Source organism: Falco naumanni, chromosome 7 (genome assembly GCF_017639655.2).
Source record: "Falco naumanni isolate bFalNau1 chromosome 7, bFalNau1.pat, whole genome shotgun sequence".
Taxonomy (NCBI): Eukaryota; Metazoa; Chordata; class Aves; order Falconiformes; family Falconidae; genus Falco; species Falco naumanni.
The window spans coordinates 62,801,900-62,818,245 of record NC_054060.1 but is presented as its reverse complement, the minus strand read 5'-3'; positions in this window follow the sequence as shown (position 1 = coordinate 62,818,245).

Here is a 16,346-nt window from a genome sequence, read left to right as displayed (position 1 = left end):
TCCAAGGACGGAGCCTAAAATGTTAATAAATAGGAGATAAGCCCAGCGTTAAAAACCGGTAAGTTAGGTGGGTATTTTCACACCTACTGTGGAGTAGAACAAGGAGCAATGGCACACAAGCAACTCTGACCATCAGAAAACACAATTCAACTAGAGTAGTTTACAACTGCTGCCACTATACAGATCGCAGCAGCACCCACAACTGTTCAGAATATAGAATAAGCAGAAGAGTGTGATAGAATTTCCAATGTGCCCTACTTAAACTGCATTTCTGAATAGTGTATAAAATGAGTGTATTTCAATATATTACAAAGAGAATAACCAAAAAAGCATCAAAAGCATAGTATTACTATTCAGAACTATTAAACTTAGAAAAGCATGAACACATCTAAAATTTGTATTACATTTTTAAGCAAATTCAAACAGACACACATAATATAAAGCATGACAGTTTTAGAAAAGTTTCTTCAAGCTTATTAAATACAGGAACTTTAGCAGGAACACAGGTGTGAGGAATTCCTACTGTTTCCACCCACACCTGCTCATTCCTGTTTATTAGAGCACCAGCTACTTCGTTGTGCAAAACTGCAAAATAGATCAGATAAATGACTCATGTTGAAAAACATAGTTAAAAAAAAAAAAAGTGTGGAAGGAAGGCAGAAATTAATCTAGAACTCGGATTCCGTTTGTAGTGTCCCCACAGAAATTGTGTCAGGGGCAGCTCACTGTAATCCAGGAGCAAAAGCAAAGAGCAAGAAAATGGAACTACTGAAGACATCATTGCTGCCAAAGAGTCTGCATCTGTATCATAAAACTCATCTTCAGAATCTATACCCTTGTGTTGCTTTTTCCATACTGTGATGACATCCAGAGGTCTCATCCAACCTCAACCATTCCACAATTGTTTTTTGCAAACTGTCAAGCATCTTCCTAAGACAGACTAGCAGTGTCATCAATAAAAACAACAAAGCAGGTTCAACAAAATAAAGCAGTATAATTATACCATAACAATGATGGACAGAAACAGAGTAACAGTGGGGAAAGTTAATTTTAAAGTGCTTTGCCTTGAAAAAATTTGCTTTCTCAATATGACAAATTAAGTCTACTTTTTTGCTTCTTGATACACCACTGTAATTAATTCTGTAAGGCTGGCTAGCTTAGTTTATAGGAACCCAAAGAATACAATTGTTGTGACCAAATGACTTTCTAATTAAGATTTTCCATCACACATCTGGTTAAATGAATGACAAAAGCATTGGATTTTACTCCTCTTTGTCCACTCACATGCTTTATTTATCACAGAATATAACTGGTCACAATGTCTATATCTACTGATAACTTCAGTAGTATCTAAATCTTAGAAGAAATCACTGCATGAAAAAAATATGGAAGTTTATAGTTCATAAACATGTATATTAGTCATCAAGTAAAAGATACTGAGAAATGTAGAAGATACTAAGTGAGTCACTACCTTCTGAAAAGGCTTATTCAAAATTAAAATGGTTTCATATATTGTTAGTTTATTTTTTAAATCAACACCACTGTTTATATCAGCACATACATGAAAAAATATGAAGGACCAAAGTCAGATATTTGATGTTTTCCAGAGAAACTGGAAGTCAACCAAAATTTTACACACAGAAAATGGGCTACCAAAAGTAAGGAATACAGAAAAGTTTGAAAGTAATATGTCAAGCTGAAAATGTATCGTTAAAGTGAGCCAAATATAAGACTGATTTTTTTCCTTTGAATGTCAGGTAAATGTTTCTGTCATGATCTCTCGTCCAATTTAAGGAAAAAAAGTAATCTGATTGGATACATTGCCGTTACCAGCTTTTGGAACACCCCAAATACTCCATTAATTTGAAAAAAATGCCATGTACATGTAAGTGATATCCAAAGTAATAGAAGATATTCAACAAATTTGTCAATGTCTTAGACACTAATATAGCTAATGAAAACCTCCAAAACTCAAGTTACAGCAGGTACTATTTTAAAATCATAAGCCAAATTTCTCTGATCTCATCTTTTTTGTGAAACAGATCATGAAGAAGCACTTCAACACACTCTTGCTAGTGAATTATGGAGACCACACTAAGTAGAGGGGAGTTCCTTTAAGCCTAAAATCAGAGAACATGAGCCACACGCTTACTATTTTACTATTAGATCGACATTTTAAACTTAAATAATTTTGTATTTTATTTCATTTTCTTTGTACAAATATCAGTGAACACACAACTTTTTAATCAAAATATTTATGTAATTATTACAGATGTAACACAGAATTACAATAATTAAAGCAAATATCTGCATTTTTTCATCTGACTGCTTTATGTATAATAAAAGTTGTAAGTTCATCTGCACAATCAATCAACTTACCTTGAAATTGCATGGGGCATGGGCCCTGCAGCCCACTAAGCAAAGCAAAATGATTTCAAAACTAATATGTCACAAAAACAGGCCAATGAATTATGTTCTATAGAAGTACTGATATACAGTACATTGCCATTACTCTGTCTACAAGTAGTTCTGTGAAGGATGCAATAGAACATTTAGCTAATACATATGGCTTCTTAAAACCATTTCACTTTCTTTTTCTATAATTTTGTCTCCATTATTTTTCCCTTGTGTAGAAGTGAAAGCATGCACTTTCAAATTAAATAATGTATTTAAATTAGTAGTACTTGTGTTAAATAGAACCAAACATATGTTCTCTTTTTGGGTGCCAATCTTGCATACAACTTTGTGTTCTAAGATCACTGAACACACACTGATGGGCGGTGTAGCAATCATACCACCAGCTCATTACAGAAGTGGCATACCGCCCAAAACAATACTGTCTGAAAAACACCATCACAATGCCACAGTACTCTTTAAATAACTGGGAAACTGTTCTGTTGGCAAATAGCATACCATTTAGAACTAATAATCTTGCTATATTCTTTAATATTATAAAAATTACCATCAGTGACATTGTACTGTGTATTGTTTACACATTATTTAGCACATTTAGTTTAGTAACCAACAGATAACTGATGTTGCAGAGTATACTCTTAAAACTACCTGCAAACATCATTATTAATTCTATAAAACATTATAGCCAAGTACAGATGGCATATGACATGTCAGTCACTGAAGGATAAGCAACATTTCTGACCTATAGGCAGACAAATATTGTAAGGAAAAATTCAAAACACAGTATTTTTTTCTATTTTAGCAGAATTTATAAGAAGTAATATCATTTCATTTTCATCCAGTTTCTTCAACAGAAGAATCCTAACCTGTCTAACCAAAATAATTTTGCTACCACAAAAGTTGCTAGGAAATAGGAACCCTTAGCTGTAGAAGAATGCCTGCCAACTGGAACTGCTCAGGCCAGCATCACCAGGTCACTTAGAGCTGCACTTCATGTCCACTGTAGCCCCATTGCAGAATGCAATGCCAGAACTGATGGGCAGTTTTTGTCGTCTCCCTGTGACTTAATCCTTGAGCTCCCCTGCCCCTTAGCTCTTCAGGGTAAGCTGTGGGCATCTTTGGTTCTTGGCTATCCCAAAATTTATAAGGAAAGTTGGTTGCTAATGCTCTGGAATTCTAGGCACATGCCTACCTCTCTCTGTCCCTTTCTTCATGCAGCTTGAAGAGACAGTATCAGCGCCAAACTACAGTCAGTGGGAGAGGCTGGAGAAGCAGCTGAAGCAAGCCCTTAGATATTCAGAAGGTTTCTCATTTGCACTACACCTCTGCCTTACGATGACTAGACATTGAAACAGCATACTCACAAATATTGGCCATTAACAAGCATCCCACAGGTGTGTGTCTCATCCTTTTTCCATTTTGGTCCCTTTATCTCCTTCTTTCAACACCTCTACCTGTCTTCACATGTAGCTTATCCAACCTTGTGTTCATTTCATTTATTATAAGCTTAGGCCAAGGCTATCTGTATCTCTGTACATAACACTGCCTAGTGGAAACATATTCCATTCCCAGTTTTCCTTCTCATTAGACCACTGTAAACATAATAGTGTTATTCTGCTTTACAATAAGCATATATAATAACTTTAAGGCAAAGTAATTATTTACATTGAAGCTGCAGAAGTAACCAGGTTAGGGTTTTAATTAAGTATCTGATTACAGCCTTGAAATACCAGAATGCCAGAAACTGACAACATAGGGCAAAAGGCATTATTTGGTCTTAGCAACAAATGTGTCCTCTGTGGTACTATTCTTTACTAACAATCTAAGCTTTATTGAGTTGATATAGTAATGACAGTTTTTGTCATGTATGAAATATCACAAAACCAAAAGAATATTGAGCATTATGCCATTTTGCAGGAAGGCATCCACTTGTTAAATGTAGATTAGGATTCTATTTATATGTTGTTTCATTTGTAATCTTTTTTCCAATCTCATAAAGAAAAGCCTAACCCAACATCTGACCGAGTGAACCTTAATTTGTTTTTTCCTCTAACCTTAAGCTGCAAGACCAGTATGAAGACCTGTTTTATGGAAAAATCTTCTTTTACAGAGCAGGTCATAAGGAAACAGCTTGCAGACCTCTGTATGCTCTAAAGCACCAAAACTTTAAGCATGGGAAAACTAATACTATCTCAATAGTACTAAACCTGCTTCACCTGCTTATTAGATGTTAACAGCTCGTCTTTAGGCTGATATTGGTTTTCTGCTGCTTGAAATTCTTTCTGAACTACCAGTGCCTTCTGAGGGAAAGGGGCAGGTGGGAGAAGGGGAATAAAAAAAAAAATATCAATGTAAGCGGTGAATGTTCAATATTGTTTTAAAAAAACTTTTGTGCTCCCTGACAGATAATTCAGTACAGTATGTATTATATGCAATTATTCTTTCATCACCAATGCATTTTATGAAGCACCTAGAACATTATATCAATTTTATCTTAAGCCAAATACTTCCTCAACAGCTAACTAGATTTCCAAAAATAAATATAGTCGACTTACAATGATTAACACTAAACAATAAGATTTATAGAGGTTTCTTATCCAAGATCTGGTCTGTTTCTTCTACAAATTGCACTTGCGAGAAGAAATTGCAAAATGTAAGAAGAAACGTACATCAGAAATTTATATCGAGATCTATGATCCTTTAAACCAAATAAATCATTAATGCCTCTAGACATTAAGCAATCCCTCAAACATATCTAAGTTTAAATATTTAAATTTTAAAAACAGTCTGAATGAAAGGCATAAAATGATGGGCACTAATATATATGACCACAGATGAATGCCTTACAATTCCATTGCCCTAATTGGCGCACTACTTAATAAAAGCGAAAATCTTTATATCTAGCAGTCGGAGAATCAAACCCCATAAGAAAAGGAATGAACATGAGACAGAAAAGGAAAAGAGAGAAAAATAAAGGTATATTTGTGATTTATGAAGTACCAAAATTTTTTCAAGGACTATTTCACTTCCTTCCCAGTTTTATCAGTTTAAAATATGGACTACCTATCTTAACAACTCTGCAAGCAAATAGAAGCACTATTAACTTATTATATTTTAACATTCCTAGATAATGCAGAATGTTACCAGGCTTGCTTGGTGAAAACTTGGCAGGACATGAGATTCAGGTTTTATTTCCTCATGTTCAATTGCTGCCTGTTGTATAAGCAAGAGAAGAAAACTAATGTCAAACAAGAATGCTTGGGGGAAAAAAATCATTCATACTACCTTACAAAACAACAAATATACATAAAGTTTTGGGTCTTTGTTACAAAATAAGTTTGAAAGCAACAAGTACATTCAGAGACAATTGATCTTAGCCTCATCCTTCATGAACATTACACACATGCTTAAGTCTTTACTATAAATAACTTGTCCACAGAACTGCCTATAGTAGAGAAGTTTAAAAGCTGAATGCAATTTTCAGTTAATCATTTTCTCCACAGGAGAAAACTGTAATTGCCTAACTAGCAGAAAAGCTACTACAAGTTTTGAGGTTGTTCTTAGTTCCCAGACATACTACTCTTTCTCATCAAAGGAACAGTTCAACAAGCCCCCTTTTGGTTACAACATATACTAAAAAAGTCAGCAATAAAAAATAGCAACAACTCTCAAAACAGATGGCAGTTTTAAAGACAGTGTGCTTTCTAAGCACCTGGCTAGCATACATGCATGTAAGTCAGCACCCATGTACTTTACCCTCTGTGCCATATTCTGGCTTGAGGAACCAAGTTTTAAAGATAACAGTAACAAACAAGTATTGCACCTAAACTATATTTCATTCTGGAATACAGTTCCCATTAACAAACAAGTATTGCATCTAAACTACATTTCATTCTACCATGCAGTTGTTTGCTACAGAAATGTTAAATATTTCTGGGGGAAATATTTCAGAGACACAAGTTGATGCGAGAATGTATTAAAACTAACTCTCAGTTGAGTATGTGTTAGAAACAGCCTGTCACATCATGAAAAAATCCTTTGCTAGCACTGCAAATGTCCATTTGCTCTTTTAATATAACAATCTTCCACACAGTAGAATTTTTATTCCGTTGAGTGTGTTGTGCACCTAGCAATCTAAACATATTGATTTTTTGCATTTAACTTTAATACCACATAAGAAGCATATTCTGAGCTGTAATTTTTTCCTTGCATATTAGAAAATAAAAAGGAAAAAAGGAGGCATCTCCATGCCAACACAAAGTGATAGATGTATATACTACCCCAAAAACGTAAACTATAAAGCAATAAAAAGCTATAGCCTTGCAGAAGATTGTACACATTGGTGTTCTGCTTTTAACCAAAGACTTAGTAATTTATCTACCTTTGACAGGAAAGACAGCTTAAAAAAAAGAAATCACATTACATATTTTTTCATCACCGTGAAACCAAAAATAGAGGAATGTAGTAACAACTCAGACTAAAAGGGACAGATTCAGTGTTACCTTCTCAAGCCACACAACCTTCCTTCTCTTTACAACGTGCATATTTTCAAACATGGTGATTACCATGGACTATTAATTATTACAATCCGTCTCAGACCACTGTAATTCTTTCCCCATGCAATTTATTATCCAATTCATGGAATCAAAGAGAAATTTTCACAAAGCTTTTTGTTCAACCAGCCTGGATCAACAACGTTCCTAAATTATTGCATAATATGTAAATTACAATCTTACGTATTAATTTTCCTGTTCTGTCAAAACCAACAGAATTACATGAGCAAATATTATCTTAATTTCATTTTAGGCACCTGTACATGTTATGTAATTGCTTCCCTTTGTTGGGTGCAGTGTTTCCTCTTTTGTCTACTCCCCATGGGTGAATCACAGGCACAATGCTATTGTGTTATTTTAATAAAACATTGTATATTGTCTATATATGTATTACATGTTTGCATTAACAAAAACAAGGCCAAAGAGGTGTGACCTGACTTTGGGAAATAAAAGTGTTGAGAACCATAGCAACTCCTAATTCCTGTGGGAATTTGTTCTTGAGTGTTCTGCTCATTCTTGAGGAAGCTGTTCCCTGCATTGATATATTAACCTTGTGATGGAAACTCCTACCACACCTTTAAAAGCAGCTTTATTAGCCATAGCCTTCCTCCTGCGGGTGTAGAAAACTATTTAGGTACCCAAAAACCCTGATAAATCATTAGAAACCACTTTAACATATTTATTCATTTTGGTACGTCTGCGGTATCTTTTGTAGCTGAAAAGACTCATTCTGAGTCCTGACATACAGAAAATTAAGATTTGTTGTTTGGTTGGGATTTTTTTAACAATTACTTCTAAATTTATCTTACTTAAACATTTTCATGTGCTATTTCTTTCATTCCTCATTTGATAGTTACATGCTATTAAAATAAATTATTTTCCTCTCTTTTGCCAAGAAAAGTCTCTATCACCAGTAAATGACAAAACAAAGTCAAACTAGATGTGTGAACATATAAATATTTAAAAAGCTTATTTTAGCCTGGTGAATTTATAGAAATTATTTACACACAAACACGGCTAATTACCCTGTACCCCCTTTGACAAAGCTTGAAATTCTAGGAGATTACAATCTATCTGATTAAGAACAATTCTTTCTCATAAAAGCAGCTTACTGACCTAATGAGGATTAGCCTCCCATTTTGTTAGACTTCAGGGTAAAAAGATAGTGCTTGCCACATAAAGCCTATAGCATTTTTAAGACAAGCATAAATGATGTGGGCCTAATGATGATAATGAACTAGGAAGTGATTTCTGATGTAACAAACTGCACAACTGGAATGTTTTTAATTAGTTATTTGCACTGGTAACTCTGAAGAAATAAACAGTTCAGAAGTCCACACATGCTAGTCAACTACGTAACATCTCTCCCTAGGCAGTTTCTTGCAATGTTATGAAGTAAAACACCTTTTTTTTTTTCCCCTAAAAAAAATCTAAAACGTTACAACTTAACCATTCCAGAAAAAAAAATCATGTATGCACAAGAGGTAGCGTCCACCCCTGAAGTCTGAGCATCTCCTTTCAGCAAGCGCCAGGAAGTGCCATAGCCTTTGCCATGATTAACCTTATTGAGCGTAGTCAATAATGTGTGCTTCCTGAATTAATAATGTAATAGCAAACCCATAATAAAAAGCATCATGGATCTTGATTTAGCTACATTTTAACAGATGCAAAGACCATGAGAAGAACATTCCACGAGCCACTCATAAGCAGAAAATAAAAAAAACAATAGGAAGACTTTGGGGTTTCACCACTTAAAGAGAACTAAATGAAAGAAAATTAAGTCTCTTGTTCATTTCCATGACACTTAGAATATACCTTATAGCACCTAAAGGGAAAAAAAATGAAGTATTTTCCATAAGCCTCTTAAAAATACTGTTTTATCAGAAAGCAGTATATGATCTGTTGCATAATTGTCACATCAGCTGAAACATAAAGAACATATAGAGCAAATAATAAGTGAGATACTGTAAAGTTATGAGCAAATACTTAAAAAAAATATAAATATATCTATCTGCTTATAGATACAAAGCAAATACAAGTCTACCTTCTTGAATTTTTAATAAGAATTAGTCTCCATCAAATCACTTTTGAGAGAGTATTAATGCATTACAGAGAAAAATCTTCTCAGGGCCTCACTATTGAGTTAGCTGACAAGAGCTAGAGATATTTTTTCAAAACTGAAGTATATTTTATGTTGGCTTGCTGCTAGTATGGTGCACTATATAGTCCTTGTTTAACAGAAGCATTCTAATTTGATGTTCTTTTTGGAGAACAAGAATGTTGTTCACTTGATTACCACCCTCACAAGTTCATCTAAGGTACCACAGAAGAAATCTGCAGAAAACAGTAACTAACTAAAGAAGAGCTGCAGGTTCATCACCAAGAAAGCTGAACACCAAGAAAAAGCATTTCTGAAATTAATATAAACATCCTTCTATGGATACTAAATCCAGTGTGTAATTTAATAACTCAATATAGTTCAGGGGTAGCAACAAGACTCGAGGCAACAAAACTGGAAATTATATTATTCTTATAATTAAAAATTCTACTTTTTAACAGAACATGTGCTGGGAATCATTATTCATAACTGATTTCCCTCAAAGGAAGCAGGGCTAAGTACTAATGTCCCACCAAGCTGGCATTCCATTCCCCCGATGATGCTCTTTTCGATGAGAAGGGGAAAACAGTGCGCAGCTCCCCCAGCAATATCATAAGCTATCAATGCTAACCATTCATTAATGCAAGATCAAGAATAAGATACAGAAAACAGAAATTTTTTCCATAAAAAATTAAAAACACATTTAATTCTGAGATATTGTTTTCGTTTTAGTAGTTCTGTTCTTTTCCTAGGTATTTCTATTTCATTTAAAAGAACACATTTCTTACTTCATTAAAGAAAGAAAGCCTTGAAGCTCAGTGTAAAGTAAATAAACCATGCATAATAATAATAATAAAGAATTGCTAGAGTCTTCATCCTATTTATAAGGACAAAAGTTCAAAAGACATCTGCCACAAATGCTTTTGATAAAAAAAAAAAAATTTAATCAGCACAGGTCTCATTCATCATCAATAATGTCCATATTTCCATACCTAAAAAAAAAACATTAAACAACAAACAACTGGACCAGAAAGTCATCAAGTTCAATTTTTCATTTTACTTTGAACCTGGTTGATGTAACTTTTAGAAATAAAGAAATATCACTCCAGAAGTCAATTTTTCAAAGCTCAGAGCCTAGCAGCTCCCACTACAAACAGCAGAAAATCAGCTCTCATCAATTTTAGAATATCAGGACTTGCTAGAGGCCAAATCTACCTAGAATATAAGACATGTTTAGAAGAGACTAAGGAAACTCCCCCAATTCAGCACATGTTACAGACCACTATTAATTCTTTTTGGTAAATTAAACAAGAAATAGTTTTCCAGGTCCAGGAGCTTCTCTAGCCCTCTTCCCATCTGCCTGAGGTATTTCTGTAACCAACTGGCAAATTTCAACCAAAGAGAACAGACCCAAATTATTACATTCCTAAAATACAAATCAAGCAATGAAGAAGGATCACCTCAGTGCTGCCACACTGAGGAAAATCTCTGCTTTCAATCTCAATTGAGATACACCATAAAACTATACAGAGTGGGAGATGCTGTGAATGCCTCAACCACACAAACAGCTCTCAGAACAAAATCAAATCAGAGGACATAAATCTACTGGAAATGCAGTTTCAGACTGTTGCCACTCATGGACTTACATATTTAAATTAACTCAGTTCAGGATTTTTTTTCCCTATTTTTTGCATTTCATCAAAATCTCGCATTAAGGGAGTGTAAGGTACAACGCTTGCATTCTATGGGAGAGAATTTAGCATGAAAAAAAGGTAGCTTTTGATAGTTATGGGAGGAAACAATGCTCTTTATCATCTAAAACAGAGGTTCATATGCTTTTTATCAGTCTTCCATAATTACATTGCAGAGGCAGTTGCTGCTGAAAAGTAGTTCACTCTCCTGGGTCTGTTTATTCCATGCCACCCCTAACAAGTGCTAGCATGAATATCAAGTGTGATAGTGATTTTTGTGACATAAGTTTCAGCCCTCTTGGAACTAGAAAAAAACTATCAGTCTTGCTAAGAGAGGTCAAAGAGCCATCTGATAGTAAGTTACTAGTCTAGTTATCAAATTGATCAGGTGAAAATGCAGGGAAGTTTTCTTTAACATCTATCTGATGCCTAGTATTGCTGATATCTCCTACTGTAATTAATTGAAGAGACTCTCTTACACTGCTTACACAATCGACCTAACTGTGACAATAAAGTATTTGTTTTACCAAGACTTCACAAGCTAAACAATACCTAAAAGCAGCAATGATTCCAATAATATCCCAAATGCACTTTTTCCTCTGTCGACCTGGAATATGTCATCTTAAAAAAGGGAGAGTAAAGAAAAAGATGTATTAAACTATAAGCAGTATAATGAAAATAACACCCCAAAAGAGCTTGTGTTTTAATAAATTTCAGTATTGGCTCATTTTTCATTTTTAAGGGACGTTAAAAAAAACTGGCAGAAGAAACAGCGAAGAATATTCTATGATACATTAGTGTCTTTATTCATTTGTTTTGTCTGGCTTCTGTGTTGTAACACATTGTAGGAGCTGGAAAAAAAATACACAACTCTTATAAAAGTAATATTTACCCAAGAGAAAAATATTGCTCTTGTTCTGGTTCACCTATTTCCATTTTTATGTTGTAGCTCTGGCCAAGAACACTCTCCGGGAGTTCTTTGATCATCTGGGCCAAGGGAGATGGAGAAGTAGACTGCAGGGAGGCAATTATTTCATCAATAGACCTTGCAACCACTTTCACAGGCAATGCTGGTGTGGAAGTAGGCTCTTCAGGCTTGCTCTGCTGGAAGTTCTTCTCGTATATTTTTGAAGTGTCTGGTCTAGTTACATCTCTTGCCTCTTCCAACTGTTCTCGAGCAGACCTCACACTTGGCTGCTTGCTTCCTTTTCTCAGCACTCTTCCTGATTCAACATCTAAATCTTGTTGCTTTGCTTTTGAAATCACTCTGCTTCTCTTCTTACAGTTTTCCCTCGTTATTTTTTTCCTTTCTTAAAATGCTTTGATTTTTATCAGAATCTGTAAAGCTAAATTCATCACTATCTTTAATTACAGTATTTATTTCTTGAGTTTTATCTCTTTTTAAATTCTGGGGCTCCATCTGTGGCTTATGCACCCTATCCTTTCTAACAGCTTTTGTCTTTTCTAAAGAGATAGGGGAGCTAGTAACATGAAAAGTAGACCAGCAGTAACTTGGCTTCTGAGGTGGTGTTGGGTGCTTGACCGTTAAAATTTTTTTAGTGGTACCTGCAAATGACACTATCACTGGCAGCTTTACAGCTGTCTGCTCATGACTACAAGTGGCCTTTTCTCTCTTACCTTTCCCAGAGCAACTGCTCTGATTTTTGTTAGCACTGCCTTCTTCCACAGATGTATTTCTTTGAGTCATCACTCTGAGATCAGGGGTTTGCTTTTTTTCCATGTCTCTTACTTCAGAGGTTATCCTTACTTTCTGTGAACTTCAGAACACCCAATGAATTAATTAGGGATATTTTTATTTATATTCATGACAGGCTTATGTGGACTGTTTGACCTCTGGAGAGGATAATGTTCTTAACTGATGCAATTGATCTGGTGTTAAATCTTCCAATAAGGGCTAAATGCTCACGTTTCTAGGACTAGTAACTATTGCTTGTTTGATCTTCAGACTATCCCACTGAGATTCCCGGCATATAGTCTCATGTTCCTTAATCATATTCAGCTCTTCCACATAACTCAGCCCAAAATCCTCATGTTTTCCAGCAATTTTCTCCTGTGCTATGCAGCCTGTAAACTCAAACAGAAATGATTTTTGTATTTTATATGCCAACACAGAACCCAGCCTTGAAAAGACTACTTCATTTTGGTGAGGGAGCCATTCATTTTTAACAAGACTGTTCTGAATGTGTCTAATTAAGCATCAGCAATGGCTATTACCATTTTACCTGAGGAAGCAAGTGAACCATTTCTATCTTTGGGAGCATAAATTGGCAACTGGGACAGAAACTCCCAAGAGACAAAAAGCTGAGAAAGGATAAAGCTCAACCCTTCCTCGCGGTTATCACAGAAAGATTTTCACCTACCAAAACCAGCGACCTCAGGCCCCTCCATGCCCCACTGCTCCCCCCGGGCAGGCAAAGGCCCTCCCTCCCCCCAGGGAGGTACCTCAGCCCCCGCTGTGTCCGCAGCCCGGCCGCCGGCAGGAGCGGCAGGGCACGGGCAGCGCCCCCGCCACACACCGGCACGGGGACTGCCGGGGGGGGGGGAGCTCGCTCGCTCCCTCCCTCCCTCCCTCCCTCCCGCAGGGCACCGGCAGCCCCGGCGACGCAGACGAGCCGGACCCGCAGCCCCAGGAAAAGCCGCCGCCGCCGCCGCTCCCTCTTGAGCGGGCGGGCAGGGGAAGGACGCGCTCCGTAACCCGGCAACGGGGCTCGCGCTGGGGGAGGGGGCGGGCAGCGCCGGGTGCCGCCCCTGGCGGGCGCCCCCTGGCGGCGGGGAGGGCCCGGCCGCTGCCAGCGCGCCCTACGCGGGCGGCGCCGCTCCCGTGGGAGGCGGGGGCGTGCAGGCTTCCACGCGTGAGGGGTGGGGGGGAATTTGACAGCGAGCTGGTGTCTGACGGCCCGCAGGTTTCAGCATCACCCGGAGACGTCGTCAGAAGCGTTCCAGCTCAGCCATGGGTGTCTGACGGTCACGGGCGAGTTTATGTGTACCTTTTCAGCTGCGCTTCTCTGCTACGTATGGCAACCTCTGTTCTGCTGTCAGTAATGAGCGCTTGAAAGTTTCACCCTGAAAACCAAACGTGCCGGTGGCGTTGCTGGGACCTTGCCCACCGCCCCACGCAGCCGCCTCCTAGGGGTGATTACAGACACATTGCTCCGTCAGACTCATGTTCCTAACGGTCAAAAAAAATTCAAAAAACACCAGCTTGGAGATGAAAGCCCAGCTCGGCTGTGTGTGACTCGTTTAGCATCATCAATACAGTTTCTGTCATCAGGATTTCATTGACGATACCAGGGATTGCCTGCGACAGGACACGCTCCATCCCAGCCTCCATAAGCCAACCAGCTTTGCAGCATTAACGTGAGCAAAAAGTCTGAAAGCAGCTCTCTGGGAGGAATCCTGACCCTGTGTCTCACGGTTTTACTAGCCTGGCTTTCAGAGAACAGAGGTATCAAATATATTCAACAGCTGTCTGATGAAAGTTAAATTTTAACAGTAGTTCTTTTCACATGTGAAGTATGAAGCGTAAGTGGACCAAGAAAATATATGACCATTTCAGTATCCAACACATATGGCGATGATAGCAGGTGTCAAAAATCATCAAACTTCAGAAAAGAAATCTAAAAATGCATATAAAAGAAAATGTGAAAAGTCAAGCTGAATCTATCGAGACGGCCATAACATGACACAAACCTACAAGATCACGTTGATCAGATTCCCAAGAAGGCTGGTTGTCTAGAACACAAAGTGAAGCAGCTTAATTGCAGTAAAGGGGGGGGGGGGGGGGGGGGGGGGGGGGGGGGGAAGGAAAAAAAGAAGTTTCCCACATATAATCTGAACTCAAAGCACTGCTAGTTTTTTCCATGGACTTTCCATGAATATCTGAACTGCAGCAGTTCACAAAATTATGCCTGTAATCCTTAAGTCTCTTATGGTGGGTAAAAATAAAGTCTTTTTTTTTTTCGTCTATTTGGGTCCCCAAGCACCCATGTGGTAACAAGGAACTGTAGGGACTAACTGCATATATCGGAATCAAATATAGCACTCAACTGATTGAAAATCTCCACTGATCTAACAGGCAAATGTCTTCTATTATCCTCTCTTTTCTTTGCGGCTTTCAGCTACAGCTTTGTAGCTTTTTTTTCCCTCTACCTAATTGTATTCCTGGAGTTCAAGGGGGCAGCCAGTGTACTTCTTGCAAACAATGCTTCTTACACTGGGCTAGACGGCCAATTTATAGCTTACTAATGCAACTAAAAACTTGTTGAAGATGAAAAACTCATTAGCCAGTCACATAACTTCCCAATTAATAACAGGTTTTCTTCTTCTGATAGCAAGATAACTGATTAAAGCTCTGTAATACGCCCTAGGAAGCTTATCTATTTGGTGTCTAATTTGCTTTTACCTCTCTCTTCCAGGAATCCCAGAGCAGTTGGAGGAGCAGAAGGTGGAATATGAAGTAGTTGATCTGTGTTGAAGGATTCCCGTTAGCTGTCCAGGCCATTAAAGCAGTTCAGAACAGGAATGAAGTGTTCGATTGCCTCATTGAAGATGAATCCTATTAGCAGTTTAATGCAGTCGTAAGCCTAGAGAACAGATTCATTTCAAACTAGTTAAACAGTAAGTAAAGCCTCAACAATGCCGTTTACCTAGAACAGTTCCTCTCTGAGGGAGCCACAATGGGGTGTGGAAGAAAAGGTCCCGCATGTGAAGAGGCATTTGCATCAGGAAGTTCCAGTAAGAAGCTGCTGAATGGCAAGAAGGATTTGCATCAAAAAAATCTTAGGAGGAAGGAAAAATCCTTACACATGTGTCTTCCTCTTTAGGTTAATAGTTGTGGTGAAATGGTAAATGAGTATGCGGTGTTACCTTGCGGTATCTGTGCTCTGTCAGTTCGGCTTGCAGCAGACCAGGGGCTGGCTCCTGGAGGATGTAGTTGGCTTGCAAGAAAGGTTCAAGCTTCAATTCATAAATGTTTTGGAGTTTACAGCATTTAGACTCTAGGTCTAGTAAGCAAAGAGAGTAAGCACCCAAGGGGAGCTGATGTCAAGTTAAATCCCAAATGCTGTATTTTTTCCTGTGCTGAGCCACGCACATTGCTTAAGCAGTGATTCCAGGAGTAAGTCTTGCCAATATATCATCTAGATCCTCAGCTTGAGCTCCAGAGGTGACAGCTGCAGAGATTCTTATCTCTGATACACAGGAAAACAGGGAAAGCTTTTTCCCCTTTCCCCAGGTATTATTAGCATGCGCCCCTCTCTTAATGATCACAGTGATGCTTGAAGCCTGAAGGTGTTTTTTTATGAACATTAAGTATTTAGTTAAACAGGTTAAGCCCTATCTCTGTAGCTTGCAAAGTCCAAAATTTAATCAGTAGATGAATCCCTATACTTAGCAAATGGATCTAGATTTGGAAAAACCTTGTGCAAGTTCAGTCCTTGGGTACACATTATTATTTTCTTAATTAGACCTCACCAGATCACTAAGCTTTCTAATATCACATAAATTGTATCATCTAAGTTATTAGTCTATTAATGTTACAAGGAAGGGGTTTTTTTCTTTTTAGAAAGA